The following is a 15,394-nucleotide window of genomic DNA, read 5'->3' as shown; positions in this document are numbered from 1 at the left end:
AAATCCATCACTTGAAACATCACAAATCGACACGAAAGAGAGTGTAACTTCTAAGTGTGCGGTTACTTCAAGTTCGGATCTGCATTCAAGTCTACACGGCCAAATGGAAACGGAAATCAGCCCGAAGAAGAGGAAGAAGACGGGGGTGGAGACGTCAGCCAGGCGGGACGCCGTCGCGCTTCCTCCAACCAGTGTGGCATCAGCCGGCATGTTCGCCAACCAAATGATGACGAAACTGAAATTATAGCAGCGCTAATCGCGTGCAGATCGCCGCATATGTCTGCGGATTAGCTGTTCGACCACTGATGAAACTTAGCTCTCTTCTAATGCTAATTGCTGCAAAACGGAAACAGATAGAAACATACTTTTTTTTTCCTGATGAAAGAGGAGACTTTAGTCTTTCTTTCGGTAGGTTCTATGCTTTTCTAGCAATTGAACACAATATTCTGTGGGCCTTGCAAAATCAGTAAAAATCCAGTAAAACAACCGGGAGTGGACGGGATTGCTTCTGTGAAAATGGCTGCGAGCGAATGAGTTACAGAAGAAGAAGAAGAAGAAGAAGAAGAAGAAGAAGAAGAAGAAGAAACTATTGGCATACATGCAGGTCTGAGGCAGATGTCCTGATAGCTCCAACAATAATCATATAAAGATGTGTTGCTAAGCAGGGTCATGATACGATAAAACATGACTTTTGATTACGCGATAACTGCTCCACAGAATAACAATAATTGGTTGCCTGGATCATATTTGAAAACAAGAAGAAAAAAAAAACTGGATTACCATGCCATGGATGACTCGACTGAATCAACATAGAATTTTTTTTTTAGCAAACACAACAGTGACTTTTTTGGCATTGTGCCATGAAGCTCTAAACGACTTTTGCTAAGAAGCTAACGACACCTAGCGTGAAAGCTACTTTCCTCCCCCGAAAATGGATTCAGGTAAAGCGAGGCGACAGCATGTCGAAGGGGTCTTGAATAGCCTCCGAGTACAAACATTTGTTTTGAATTAAGTGGCCAATAAAACAGTAGCTCTAAAACTGCTGGTGCAGCGAGGCCTCTGTCCCCCCTCTCATTAAAATAATTTGCTGAATTTGGGTTATAAAAACAAATGCCGCAATTGCCGACATGAGGATTCAATTACAAGTACAACTCGAAGAGGGGGAGAGCGTATGAGCGTTTTCCAGTGTGCGTGCCAGTGACTTGCTGTTTTTTTTTTTTTTTTACGCTATTGTTAGTTAAATGATTTTGGACTTCTCAGTCTCGAAATAGGCCAAACGTATTTATACGCTGATTATGAATGACTTTTTCTAGAAGCAGGCAAGCTACAGCAGAAGCTATTGGCTCGGCTCAGATCATGCTTGGCTGGAATGGACTCGGTTTTGTTCGGGTTTCCACTTCAAAATAGTACCACTGGAACCTGACAAAACCACGGCACATTGAACACATCCGTCAAAATGAAACACGCTGAAAAGCCACAATGGAGGAGAACGAAACATTTCTGTTAATCCTTTTTTTTTTTTTTAATGAAGAAATTTATCATATAACATACATCAATAACCGTGCCGGAAGACTTACATTAACTACTGCTCTTGCTTTCTGTAGGTTTAAAAAGCAGGATTACAGTAGGTTGACCTTCAATCATTTTCAACAAAAAAAAAGGCTGTGCTGAAGTACACCTGTTTCGTTCTTCTTCTACACGTCTCAAACGAAATAAGTTTGCTGCCATCTTGTGGTTAATAGTGGAATTACATCCAATATAAGATAGCATGACACGAAAATTATTAGTACAAAAAAAAAATCTGGGTAAGAATGGACCATAAACCTAGAACGAGTGATGGTGTCTTCTAAACAAGCACTTAAAAAGTCAATTCTTCTGATTTTTTGTTTTTTGTTTTTCTTACGAACCGTCGTTTAGTTTTTTTTTTTTTTGGCTTTGTGTGATAAGCCAAAACTTTAGCTACCAGCAAGCTTTGAGTAAATATTAAATTGAGAAGTTATACTATCTTGGCTGAGCACCAAAATATGTGATCTTCCTACCAGAGCAAGTTTCGAGGAAATGCTAAAACACTTTTGACAAAATCCTTTCGACACATTCCTAAGAAACCCACTTGACTAAAAATACACAATACAAGCAAAAAAAAAAAAAAAAAAAAAACGTGAACAAAAAAAGCTCGCCCGAAACGGGTGAAACATCTCCTGAGTACTGACCCGAGCATCCAGTGGCTCACAGCCAAGAAATCTCATTCTTACATATTACATTTCTGATGTGATGTACAGCGCAAAATGTCTCAGGGTTAATATCGAGAGCAGCTGTATGTCCCGAGGCTTGACAAGAATAAACACATCCCGCTCTCCCGTGGGCCGCACGGAATTGAATCCCATCCAACGCGCATGAACATGGAGGGGGGGGGGCATGCACGGAAAGAAAAAAGTGGCAGCAGGAACAAGTAATGAGAGAGGTGAGAAAGATCAAGATAACAATCATTGTTTCAAGTTTATTTAGATTATGAGCACATTTATTTAAAGATGAGATTCATCACATAAACATAGACGAAATATTCCTCCTGTAATGGACTTTTATGAATAAATCAGACACGCCAAATATTTATAGTCCAATATATTTAGCGGCAGGGAGCTAAGTAGTTTACATTTTAAGATGTCTAAATTGTGAGTAGTCGCATGGGAAAGAATTCCACTCGGGCGAACGGTTGCGCGTTATTGTCAGACTTGCTGTTTTAAAATGCAAACATAATTGAGAATCAAAATAGCACAAATGTTTCCACTAACAAGCTCAATCGAGTTTACTTCAACAATTTTAAAGAAATATGTCACTCGTATTACGTGTACATCAGTTTATGAGATTTTAGAGTTGCTGTGTTTTGGGAATCTGCCAGTGCCCAACCATTACACTACCCCCTGGTGGCCAAGGCAAGCATACCAGAAGGAGCAGCACTATGCCCACTGGATTAAAGCAAAAAAAAAAAAAAAAAAAAAAAAAAAAAGATGTTTAATTCTTTACATTATACTTAATTATGCAATTATTGTATTTTTTTTTATATAAATTATAATACAACAGTGCTCTTTTGAGGTATTGACAGTGTGTTCACTGAAAGAAACTCTTAACTTAAAGTAGAAGACAGATTGTAACTCTACTTGCACAATGATTTTTTTTTTTTTTTTTTTAAGGTAATCTGCCATTATCACATAGACCATAGAAGTGGTCATGGTGAACATGCCCTGTCACGTCTCTAGTTGCTCGTGCTCATGCACTGTATATAATAATAATGGATTAAATCAAACATCCTCGAATATTGTAAATTGCTAAATAAATAAATGAAAATAAATAAATAAAAAAGAAGGAGTACGATAGGTGACCCGCCACTGTTGAACATAATAGGAGAGTGTGTCTACCAACGTCACAGTAAGGCTTCTATAATATAGTTACTGGCATTATTTCCATTCATTTACAGGTTGTAATCATGTCCAGGCATGTTTTGTCATACTTCACAGGTCTGACCACTGAAACCACTAAAGTTTATTATATTTGTATGTGGCTTTCTCATGACAGTTCAACTAAAAACCCCAACGTACGTCGTCTTGAATCAATAAAAGTCTTTGTGCGCTGGGAATTTTTATATAAACACATATATCCCGAGGCTGTAGCATGTGCACACATACGCAGATGTTATCAAAAGGGCCATTTTTTATTTTTTTATGCAACTTTTTTTTTCTTCACATGCAAACGGTTTTTGCTGGCATTTTTTTTTTTTTCCTTTTGAAAAACTTCGGTGTAGATTTTCCAAAACTACATCTCCTATGTTTATGTATAGATAAATATCTCTTAATTAAACTATTTAAACTTACATCTACTAATGTACTTATGCCTTACATGTGCTTTACAAAGCCAATGTGAGGACTGTACATGATTTTTTTATGTTTCTGTAATGACTAATGACTTTTAACTGATGACGAGTAACATATTTGTTTGTTGTGATCCTTCACACAAACGTCTCAATCACTCGTCCATATTCTTTATCTACGTTGGAATGCGGCCAACGCGATGACTTTCACTACGGGGACAAAGGTGAAGTTGTTTGGCTCGTTTACTCGACACAAGAGCGCAGGTTTGGGGAGACGACTCAGGTGGGGGCGGGCTGTCGTCTCAAAACGCTTCTGTTCGACACCATTCACATGCTAATTGACGGCTAAACTGACGTGCTAGGATTTGCCCGGTCTTAACAGCATTAACGTCAGTGCTAATGGTCAGAAGTTAATTCACTGAATGTCGGGGGTAAACGTGAACATATATTGTATTTGACTGCTTTCTGTTTGTCAAAACGTTTGTCAGATTATTAATTACTGTACTGGAAAGATTGTTAGCCAGCTGTAGCCTAAATTTGAGGCTAGCTAGCTAGTGAGCCGTTAACTTTGCCATGATACGTTTAGAGTCAAGTCATCTTTATTTATATTTGATACCTAACGGCAAACATGGAAGGCAATGAAGTGGAAGAAGCATTTCTGGAGGTGAGGCAACTTAATTTCAAGATATGCTAGCGAGCTAGCTTTTAGACATGAGTGTAAAATGCAAATATCTAAACATTAGCGCCGATGCTAAGTTGTCTCCTGGCTGGTCCACAATTATTAAAAATAATTAAATTAGGTGATCTAAGCAAACAATTACAATGACTAAGACACAATTTGCCTCATTTCAATTTGGTAGTGATTAACCAATGAATCTGATTTCCACCAGCGAATAATGATAATAAGTCTAACTTAATGTACTCTAATTTTCTGCAGTCAAAATGGTGAATTTTGTCTGAACAAACACATGACAGGTTCACGCGAAATTGCAGAATACACGAGCCCCCCAGCCTCCTGCTGTTAGCCCCCACCCTGACAAACAACTCTCGGGATTTGCATGCAGCACGTCGGATCTTCAACACGCGGTCCCTTTGGCGGGAGCTGCGAAAATGAATGCGTCAGTGTTAAATAAAAACATACGCTAAAGCGAAAACAACATACAACTGTTGATATAGATTAGATGCAATCTCTACTTTCGGATGTGACTCTTGCTCCTCGTGTTGACAATATACGGTGGAAGTGTGCTGAAATCAATGGAAACCACAACAAACACACAGAAGGAATACATACATACAATACATGTTTTCACATCCAGAAGGTAAAAGCAACCGTATAACAACCAATAAAGGCATTTATGGTAACGTGGTGAAGAACACGCTTGCTACACTTTGGCACATGTGAAACTTCCACTGGCCAATGATGTCATCTGCAGGTGAAAGTGACACTGTTGTTCTTGCCCCCCCCCCCCTTTTACCCCACACCCTGCGCCACCATGACACAACCCCATGTGAAGAAAGAACAGCAGATACTTAGCTGTCTATTGAGCGTACGTGATAGTGTCGTATAACCTTACATACGCTGAATAGCGCTTAGTGGAGCGGGTTCTATTGTACCCGCGGATACCGAGACGACGACCCGGGCCGGTGATCCGGTGTCCTGCGCTCTTGGGTTTCCTTCAGGGAAGCCCTGGTATCTTTCCATTTGGCAAACATTATGTGTGACTTCCTGTCCGGGGCAAAGACACGGCTGCTGGACATCTCCTGAGACAAAGGTGACAATTGACCTCATCTTTAGTTTCCCTCTCTTGTTTTATTGTGATACAGGTGGGAATCGCAGAGTGAATGGTTTGTGTCAATGTTGTGGCAATATTATGCAACTAGACGAAGTGCAATTTCTGGAGAAATTGCGTGGGAATGCTGAAAGCACATTGAGAGATAAATTGTGAAATTCTAACCTTCTGGTTACTGGACAATGCGCTTTACCAACTGTGCCACCGAGCAGTATCAGACACCTGGTGACGATGATAAGTTATGTATATGGAAGTAGGCGTGGAAAGTGATACTTAAGTTCAATGACTGTCCCATTGAAAATGAATGGGGAAAAGTTGATATTAAATGTTAAATTGTGCAAATACTTTAAGTAATGTGGAGCCAGACGATATATAACCCCGGGAGGCGTGAATTTTTGAAGCTAATTTAAATTTGAACAATGTAAATTGGAAGTATTACGTGGGAGTTGTTAGGCGGCAAAAAAGTGTGGAGAATAAAAATCACAATAACATATGTGGGAATGCTTCAGCATTCCCACAATAACATGGCACGATACCAGAAAGACAAAATGTTGTACTCCGTGATGAAACTTAAGTTATAAAATATGTACTGTTGATGCGTGGTAGGGATTCCCCAATGAAAATGATGCTGCCTTTTTATTTTAGATTGAAATCATCGTACATATAACACATCTAGCAACCAGATTCAAAATTACGCTAAGTTAAATAAATTACTGCACCCTTACTCTAAACCTTTACTTCTAGCTTTAAACACAAACACAAAACATTGAACTTAACTCATCCCGAACCACAAACACTAAACCCCAACACATCTGTAACTCTAAACCTAACCTTAACCCAATTTTTTTTTATATAAAAGTATCCATCCATAGAGAGATTTGCTGTTAATCATCTCGACTGACTTTTTGTGTTTAAAAACAAAAATAGTCACATCCTATGTTTTTGTTGTTGTTGTTGTTGTTGTTGTTGTTGTTGTTTTTGCCTCCAGCAGGTATAATTTATTTATTGCAATTTACTGTCTATGTCTCTGAACACAAACATGAGACTTGCTGGAGGGCAAAGCTCTGTTTGACTTAAGTGCTGCTTTTGTTGCGACCTTATCACGATGTCATCCGAAGCGAACAAAGTGGTCACTATGTTTGTATGTACCACATTTTTTAAAAATTGACGAGTCTTAGCGAAGCAAGTTTATTATTGAAGTTGTTATGGTGTATTGTAAACTGTGGTACAGAAATTTCAGCGAGCAATCTCATTCAAGCAAATTTAATTCAGGCTTGCCACACCTCGTCAATTTCCCGTTTAAGTTGACGTGGTCAAACGCAACTGAACACAACAATCGGCAACAAATGAGTCAGCGACTCACACCTTCACCTGACATTGATCAGTGCGTTCATTCATCGATTGCACTCGAACAATTTGGCAACAGAGACTCTCCATGCTTCACTTTTTAATCAAAGGTACAAATGAGATTATAAATATGGTGAAATCATTATTTAAATATATATATATATATGTGTGTATATATATATATATATATATATATATATATATATATATATATATATATTTCAGTATCGTGAGTCGTGACTTGCAGAAGTTAGGTTTACAATTCACAGAGATTGTTTTTCTGTTTTTTTACTGGTAACTGGTTCTGAAGATGCAGACAAATCTGAGTAGCACTTGGAAAAATGTCTTATGAGAGAAAATTTCTATTCACATTCTTACTGATGAAATCTGCATTTCGAGCTTCTCCCGCGCTTATTTTATGCTTACTGGTACAACCGTCCGCCACACACCGTGGTATTTTCGTTCTAAAAAGAAAATAACGTGAAAAGTACGCAGGGGGAAAGTAAATGTGTTTAACTTAACAGTAGGTCAGAGAAGTGTGGCAACGCAAGATGGCCGCCGCCGCTGGCTTCACTTCTCGCAACAGCATGAGCAGCCGTTTATTTTTACATCTGTGCTGTATCAGCCTGCAAATCCAACGTCTGACCGTAGTCCTTTTGAAGCTTTGAGCTGGGATAGCATGGTAGCGTTTTGACTTCATTTTCTTAACTCAAGAAACTATGGTTGCACACACGCATTCGGCATCAAGCTAGCATTACGTTTACAGCGGCCGACTTGAATGATGTACGTGCGCCGCTCGCCGGAACAACTTTTGGGGCTCAAAACATGCATTATCAAGCGTACCAGAACGCTGATAGTACGTTCTCTGCACGTTGAGAAGTACCTGAACGCTCAAGTGAGATTTTTAGACGTGCCGACTCTGCGAATCTTTGCAAAACTAGAGGCCGACAGTCGCTGCAGAAACGAAGCGATTAATCTGCGCTAAAAAGGGCTGTCATGTTTTCCTTTTTAACCTGAGAATAGCGAGAGCATCCTCGTGGGATGCTGGTAAAAGGTGAAACTCAAGGCGCTGGTTAAAGCGTCCTCCTTTCACCAGCCGGCGCAGGGGAAGGGAGACAAATGGCTTCCCAGAGGCAGAGAGGGGTCAGCACTCCTGGGAAGCCGTTCCACTCTTTTCTCGGTGAGAGAAAGAGACGAGGCTTCCACCCAGAAACTCACAATCGACTGGCGATGCATGGCAACATGCACTGTTTCCCGTTTTCACGCACACAACCGTATTAACCCGCCTCTGCCCTTTTCCTATTTGTTTCCAGCCATGTGTCAATTTTCTCAGCAAGGCAACTGGGTGTTTAGGACAAAATCACCACCAGACATTAAGAGAAGCCCAGATCTGTATATTGATAAGTAGTTTGTTTAAATCATGTATTTAAAAAGTGCATTTTCCTGAGTGAAACCGGCAGACCAGGCCTTTAAATTCCCATTAATTATATATATTTTTTTCATTTATTATATCTTTTTTCGTTTTGGTATGATTTCTACTTTCTATAAATGCATTTTCATTCATCATACATGTTCTTTTTCATTTACATTCATTTTTTCCATTAAAAGTATGTTAGTTTTTTTTTTATTTACTTATTACAGTATACAGCACAGTATATATTTTTTCATGTATTATATGTTTTTTCATTTGTATGATTTTTAGTTTATTACGAATGCTTTTTCATTCATCATTTATGTATTTTTTTTTCATTTACAGTCATTTTTTCCATTAAAAGTATGTTTTTTTTTTATATTTTATTTACTTATTACAGTATACAGCACATTATCAGAGGGAGAGTCATTTTACTGCAACTCGGTATACAGTATTTTTGTCTTCCACTAACACTTCCAGTTCCATCACTTTCAACTTCATTTTGCGCTTGCAGTTCTTTCATAAGTTTTCTATGGCGAAAAAAAACAAAACAAAACAGCAGAGGTACCTTCAGCAAGAACAAAATATTCTTTTGACCACAGTGGTCTCCATCATTGTTTACATCTGTTGCCCAAAAGCACGTTAAAAACGCAATACGCAATTTAGGGCCCGCTAATTGGGATTTCACCAAAAAAAAACAAAAAAAACGACAGAAATCATGAATAGATCACCCACCATCAGCGTGATCTTTGTAAATCAGGCCCGAATTGAGGTCAAGTGTTAAATAAGCAAAATAAAACGGCATTACGTTTGGTTCACGTCACCATCTGTAACACGTTAACATGAAATGTTTCATCTCCGCATCAAAGGCGAATAATCCTTTTCCCAAAGATCTATTCAGGATCCATCCGGCCTCCCCACATTGATCCGAGCCGCTCGCCGCGCCCGACCTTTCATCCCCAACCCGATAATCCTGCTGTCCGCAGACACGTGTGATGTTTGCGAGTGCGACGAGCCGCCCGCTGATGAGGGATTTTGTTAGGCGTGCGCTCGCTCACGCCGCCGCTTGAGCCTCGGCTGGCGCTTCAAAGGGGCGACGGGACTTTCGCATTCAAGCGTCTTGTTTGGGAGCTTGTTTAGAGACTGTATGCATATATTTGAACAGGGATCATTGTGTGCGTGTGTCATCATGTGCCGGCTCCAACGAAAGCCAAGAACAGAAGTCTTTATAACCAAAAGGTCGCGTGTTTAACCCCTACATTTGCAAATCCATTTTGCAGCCCCGCTTGTTTGGATTCTCCCGAGGCGGACGCCGAACACTGCGCCGCTTGTTCGCTGCGCAAATGCGTCAAGTCGCCACGTAAATGCATAAAGGTCGCCTCCACACACAGCTCTATATATTAAACTGCCCTTTCACAAAAATAAATAAATAAATGTTTTTTTGTCATTTACATGTTATAAAGCGTGATGTGGGTCATTCCACAATTACAGGACATTCTCTACAGTAATTTCATAATAATTCATAAAATTGAAAAAAAAACAAAAAAAACAAAGGGTGATATTTATTTGTTGAGGTCATTTTCTGCCACTAGATGACGTAATTGCATTTGTAAGACGGTGACAGCTGAGTGCATTTTTCTTTTCATATAATTAAGCGCTATCTAATCTTTAGGAACTTGGGAAATTCTGCACATTTCATTATTTAAGTTTTCCATCCATCCATCCATTTTCTTGACCGCTTATTCCGCACAAGGGTCACGGGGGGTGCTGGCGCCTATCTCAGCTAGCTCTGGGCAGTAGGCGGGGGACACCCTGGACTAGTTGCCAGCCAATCGCAGTATTTAAGTTTTATTATTATTATTATTATTATTATTATTATTTTTAGGTTTATTATTTAGGTATTATTTATACCTCAACAAATCAATATCACACTTTTTTATTTTTTATTTTATGAATTATTATGAAATTACTGTAGAAAATGTCCTCTAATAGTGGAATGACCCACATCACGCTTTTTAACATGTAAATGACAAATTGTAAAATACAACTTGAGCGTTCGAAATACGTTCAAAATACTCGCAAATATGTTCGAACGTACATGTAACCTACATGCTACAAAGTTAGCATAACTTCCCATAATGCCACGGGGTATTATTTGCGCATGCACGAGTGAAAACAAACCACATTTTTTAGGTATTTGGGCCACATTAGCAATTCATTAGAAAATTAAGTAGATGAAAAACAGTGTTTATTTGTAACTTTTATGATTTATTATGTCTGTCGTGCATAATTTAGGTTTGTCATTTTTTTTTTCACTCGCTCATGCGCAAATAATACCCCGTGGCGTTATGGGAAGGTATGCTAACTGTGTAGCCTACAAGTACGTTTGAACATATTTGCGAGTATGTTCAAACATACTCGCCAGCCAAATTTGCAATTTACTCCACATTGGCAGCTCTACGCTTCCGTATAGAACGGATTAATGGCATTTCCATTTATTTCAATGGGGAAAGAGGATTTCAAGTACAAGTTGCGTGTTTGTGTTAAGAGTGTGGTCATGGAACAAATTCAACTCGTATCTCAAGCTAGCACTTGTATTCCTTGAACTACCAGATCGTTTTCATGTTGTTGTTGTTGTTCCTTAATCATCGTTTCATGTGATACTGTAAGTCCAACGTGTTATTGAAGGTTCTATAGAAAATAAAGTCACTATATTTTTTAAGTCCCATTGGCGGCGAGGCCAAAGTCGTACTCGAATGCCACATGTGGCCCGACGTTTCTCGTGAGAGAGGAAATTGAATGAAAAAAAAAAAAAAAAAAAAACACGTACAAGATGTTCACGAGCGCGCTGGTGGTTTTTGTGGCCTCGCGTGTCGCCCGCCATGAAATTACAGCTGCGTCAGTCATAACAGATCAGAATCAAAGATGAAACATGGAGATGCCACATTTGATCCATCAGGAAGAAGTGGAGCCCCATTTTACATCTTTGAAAGTTTTTTTTTTTTTCCTCGGGAAAACACTTTTTTTTTTTTCTTTCTTTTTTTTAATTTCTTGACAATACTTGACAGACAAGAAGACAAACAACTCCACTTCTCACGGGAAACGCCACAGACGAGACACCTGCCAGCCCCCGGGGGCCCCCCGGCGTGACCCCGACACCACTTCCTGTCTCGGCACGGCCCGTCTCGGAAGAGCTCGCACAGGAAATAGCCAAGAAAGGTGAGCGTGCATGTGTATGCGTGTGCGTGGACAGGCTATACCTCGCAAGTGTGCCAGCGCCGCCGCAACTGTCTGCGTGGGAACAATTGCACCTGTCGCTCGGGGCGACCAGACAATGGAGGCCAGATGGGGCAGGAGGACGGAAGAAAACGGCAGACAGCCCCAAGCTGAGGCCCTCCAAGGTACCGGGAGCCGTCATGTGATACATACATGCCAATATAACAAAGAATATTATTCATTTTTGATTGTTGTCTAATGCAAACCGGCCAAGAGCGCTCGTGAAAACGGGGCATTTTTGTTGCCATGTTGTTGAGCCTCATTCTGGATTGTGGCTCTGTCGCTACTCATTTTTAAGGCTTTCAACAGCGATACAAAGTCTACACACCCCTGTTCAAATTCTACATTTCTACGCACCGAGCACTTCTGTCAGGTGCATCACTCATCCCTGATCTTTAAGATGTCTGAGCGTCCGATCCCGATTTTGCCAATCCCAATTTTTTTCATAACCAAAAGCATAAACCTTAAATGTTCCAGTCTCGTTTTTAGCAGTGTCGGGCGATTACATTTTTTTTTTTTATCGTAATTAATCGCATGACTTCAATAGTTAACTTCCTTGTTCGCCGAGCTCCTCACTCGACCAATGACAGGCAGTTTGCAACGGCGGAGTGCAACCCAAGACACGCTTAGGACCGCCCCCTCATTTGAATATCATTTAATACCTATAGGTCGCTTGCACATCGTAATGCATCATGGGAGTTTTTCCTTCGGGCGCCATATTGGGTGTCCGCCGGTTCACAAGGTACACTCGCGAGTTACACGGTAGAGCTTATCAACCTGATGTAATTTTCGCAGTATTTTCACGATTTACCGGAAGATCAAAAACAACGATACAGGCAGAAGGTGTCTCTGTGTGGCGGGATTGATCCTAATTACGTCCTGACCAAGTGTGATTTTTTTTTGACGGAGAAAGCTTGCTGGCCAAATGTGACTTCTCTGGACATTTTTCACTACCTCGTGTTGACAACATGCTCCATAACACGCCAACAAATCCCTGGAGGCTTACAATTATTTTGTAAGCGGGTGGATACAGAGTGTAAACTTTAACATCGCATCAGAAGAAACGGTTGCTGTTGCACGTAAGTAAACCACATGGTGTTGGTAATTCTGCACACAAAAATGTTGATTTGTTCTCAGGCTTCCTGTTATCATTGTGTTTACATGCACAGCTAGGTTTACCTGATGTGGTTTTTCTAACAATTTTATAACAGGCAAATATGGCAGAGCGTATAAGAATAAAAAGTAACTATGCACAGCCTCCCCGTGGCTTAATTAAATTTAATGCTACCCTTTCACTAGTTACATGTTACTTAATCAACTTATTCTAAATGGTTAAGGTTAACCACTCTCAGAGGACGTATTTTTAGTTTCAGTTTCCAGTACAATAAAACGTGTTCATGGTAACTACTGAGCATACTGACAGCTTTTCTTATGATCTCACGGTTAAGGAGGCTGTCACAACACCCAATTTCTGTCTGGTGCCAGATGGCAACAATTCCCATCACTTGTCACGACAACACCAATAGTATTACCAGGTATGTATGGCTTTACTTTTTGTAGTTTCTTATTTAATTCTATGTTTCATATTTTCATTACAATGTTTGTAATATTTTCAGATTCAGGCACAGATGAGTTTAACTGGACGGGACTTCTGCGACTTTGTGGTGTGGACAAAGTGTGATCGAGCGAGTCCACCCAGATCGCTCGTTTTGGCCAGCTGGAAAAGCCAGAGGTTTTTTTTCCCAAAATCCCCTCCTTACCTGAACTGCTCGGGAGAGCATTTACTAGATCAGCAGTGGACTTCCAGTGTTCCTGCTCAGCCGCTGTCACCTACCACTTGCTCATGTACTTCAAAGATGCGGAATAAAGTAGTTTTTTGTGCTGCAGCAGATTGTAAAATCAAATGATATCACTTGAAGTGTGCCAATCTAGACTGCCAAAAGGACAGTGGTTTTGTGACAAGTGTGAAACAAGGATTCTTGGGAAAACTGTAACACAGTACTGGTACTTGTCTTACATTAAAATTTTTTTTAAAAGAGAGCAACTTTTTCCTCTGTACATAGCATAATGAAAGTCATTGCGTACCCCATCAACATTACATCATACCGTCATCTCAGGATGGTAGGCACCTGTGCTAAAATAAACTACATTAATTAACAGTTCAATTTTTAACCCTGAAATTACTACATCTAATCATTATTCACTTCATTTTTTGTGCTTTTAGAAATAATAGAGATTTATGCCATTACTTTAAGAGGGACCATATTGCACATTGAGTCAAATCCTGTCATTTGTCTTATGTATAGCTTTGTAAACAAACCCAACAATAGAATTTGTATAAACGCTGCCTTTATTAGCGCCAAACAAACAGTCGCATGTTGTCCTCCTCCAATGCTTTGATGCTCGCCTTCGTTACCATCATGTCATTGGCAATCAAGTCGGTGTGGCATGAGATCCCTAAAGAAAAAAATAAAGAAAAAAAAATCACAAAAAAATACGGTACCAGTAATAGGTTTAATATAGTAAAGTAGTGTAAAAGAAATGTACACATTTTGTTGCATTTTTTAATGTATGAACATTGCTACAGGCAAATACTTATTTCTATAAACACTTCCAAATGTCTCTAAAATATAAGGTGCGTGTACACACACAAACAAACACATACATTCACTCATGCATACAATATATCATGTAATGAATTCTGAGTGGCATACCAGAGTCAATGATGTCAGCAGTACTTGAGGGTACAGGTTACTGGAGCCATCTGGCTGCATAACTGCAACAATCTCTGCCACTTCGAGTCGTCTTTTCTTTGCTTGTCTCTCCTGTGCACGTTCATATCTTGGCACCGACTGGGCTGAGACATAGATGTTGTAACTTGGGGCCCAACTTTAATGTTGGAGCCCAGTCGGGATGATTGGACAGAAAAACGGGCGCAGGGCGACCTGTTAAAATAAACAAATATATAAACAAATAAAATATGGAAAGACTGGTTATTTTACCGCAGTAGGGTGGCCGTGAATAAGTTCTTTAGCATGATGTGTAGGCTACCGGGGCTCTGTTTTCTTGCATCAGCCCCTTCTGTCTCTTTTTTTTCCAAGTTTACATTTTGCCACCAAAAAACATGTTATCGGCATTAAAAGCCCAAGACTAATCAATCCAATTTCAGCAGTAAACACTTTGCACTAGCACTACTTGGGTGAAAATGTTCGATGTTAGCTTTCGGCTAACGTCCGCTAGCCAGCTTGTACTACCGAACTTGCTTGCTCATGAATCCAAAACATAAGCAACTTGCCCATATATGGGCGGTCGAAACGTTATTAATCCTCATGCATTAAATAAAGGTAAACAAGCTTACCGCTCACAAAGTGATCGCTGCACACACGAGCCCAAAGTAATGACTTCCCTCCGGAGTCCGCACTCCTCTGTCTCCAGGCCCTGGTTCCTAATTATTTTCGGAATTCGGAAAAAAGACCGACCATTTTCCCCCTTGGCTTTGTTCGAACAGCCAACGATACAGCAACAATGTACCATTTTAAACGCAGAAAACAAACGTGATAGATACGTGTTAGACCGAATCGCTACGTAAATGGAGGCCACCCAGCATGGCGACTACGAGAAATCCGAGGCGGAAGTGACGACATGTGCAAGCGACCTATACTTGGCAGTATGGCCCAAAACTGCCCAAATTAAAATAAATAAATGACT

At 40.0% G+C, this 15,394-nt stretch overlaps 1 protein-coding gene and 2 long non-coding RNA genes across 8 annotated transcripts in view; 1 reads left to right on the top strand and 2 right to left on the bottom strand.

The window, feature by feature from the left end:
* Nucleotides 1–15,394, bottom strand: part of LOC144016402 (uncharacterized) — an 86,188-nt gene that overhangs the window by 50,203 nt on the left and 20,591 nt on the right. The gene's annotated exons all lie outside the window — the stretch shown is intronic.
* LOC144016400 (uncharacterized) lies at nucleotides 12,371–14,273 on the top strand. The gene is made up of 3 exons (XR_013282901.1): nucleotides 12,371–12,765; nucleotides 13,135–13,221; nucleotides 13,303–14,273. It is a non-coding gene; the product is annotated as an uncharacterized LOC144016400 (long non-coding RNA).
* Nucleotides 14,019–15,344, bottom strand: LOC144016399 (uncharacterized). Of its 2 annotated transcripts, XR_013282900.1 has the most exons (3): nucleotides 15,045–15,344; nucleotides 14,401–14,631; nucleotides 14,019–14,143 (listed from the first exon to the last, which is right to left on the bottom strand). It is a non-coding gene; the product is annotated as an uncharacterized LOC144016399 (long non-coding RNA). The 2 variants fall into 2 exon arrangements; XR_013282899.1 differs by having other exon boundaries at nucleotides 14,401–15,344.

Source organism: Festucalex cinctus, chromosome 3, assembly GCF_051991245.1.
Source record: "Festucalex cinctus isolate MCC-2025b chromosome 3, RoL_Fcin_1.0, whole genome shotgun sequence".
Taxonomy (NCBI): Eukaryota; Metazoa; Chordata; class Actinopteri; order Syngnathiformes; family Syngnathidae; genus Festucalex; species Festucalex cinctus.
The sequence above is the reverse complement of the archived record's forward strand: the minus strand, read 5'-3'. Positions and strand labels throughout refer to the sequence as shown.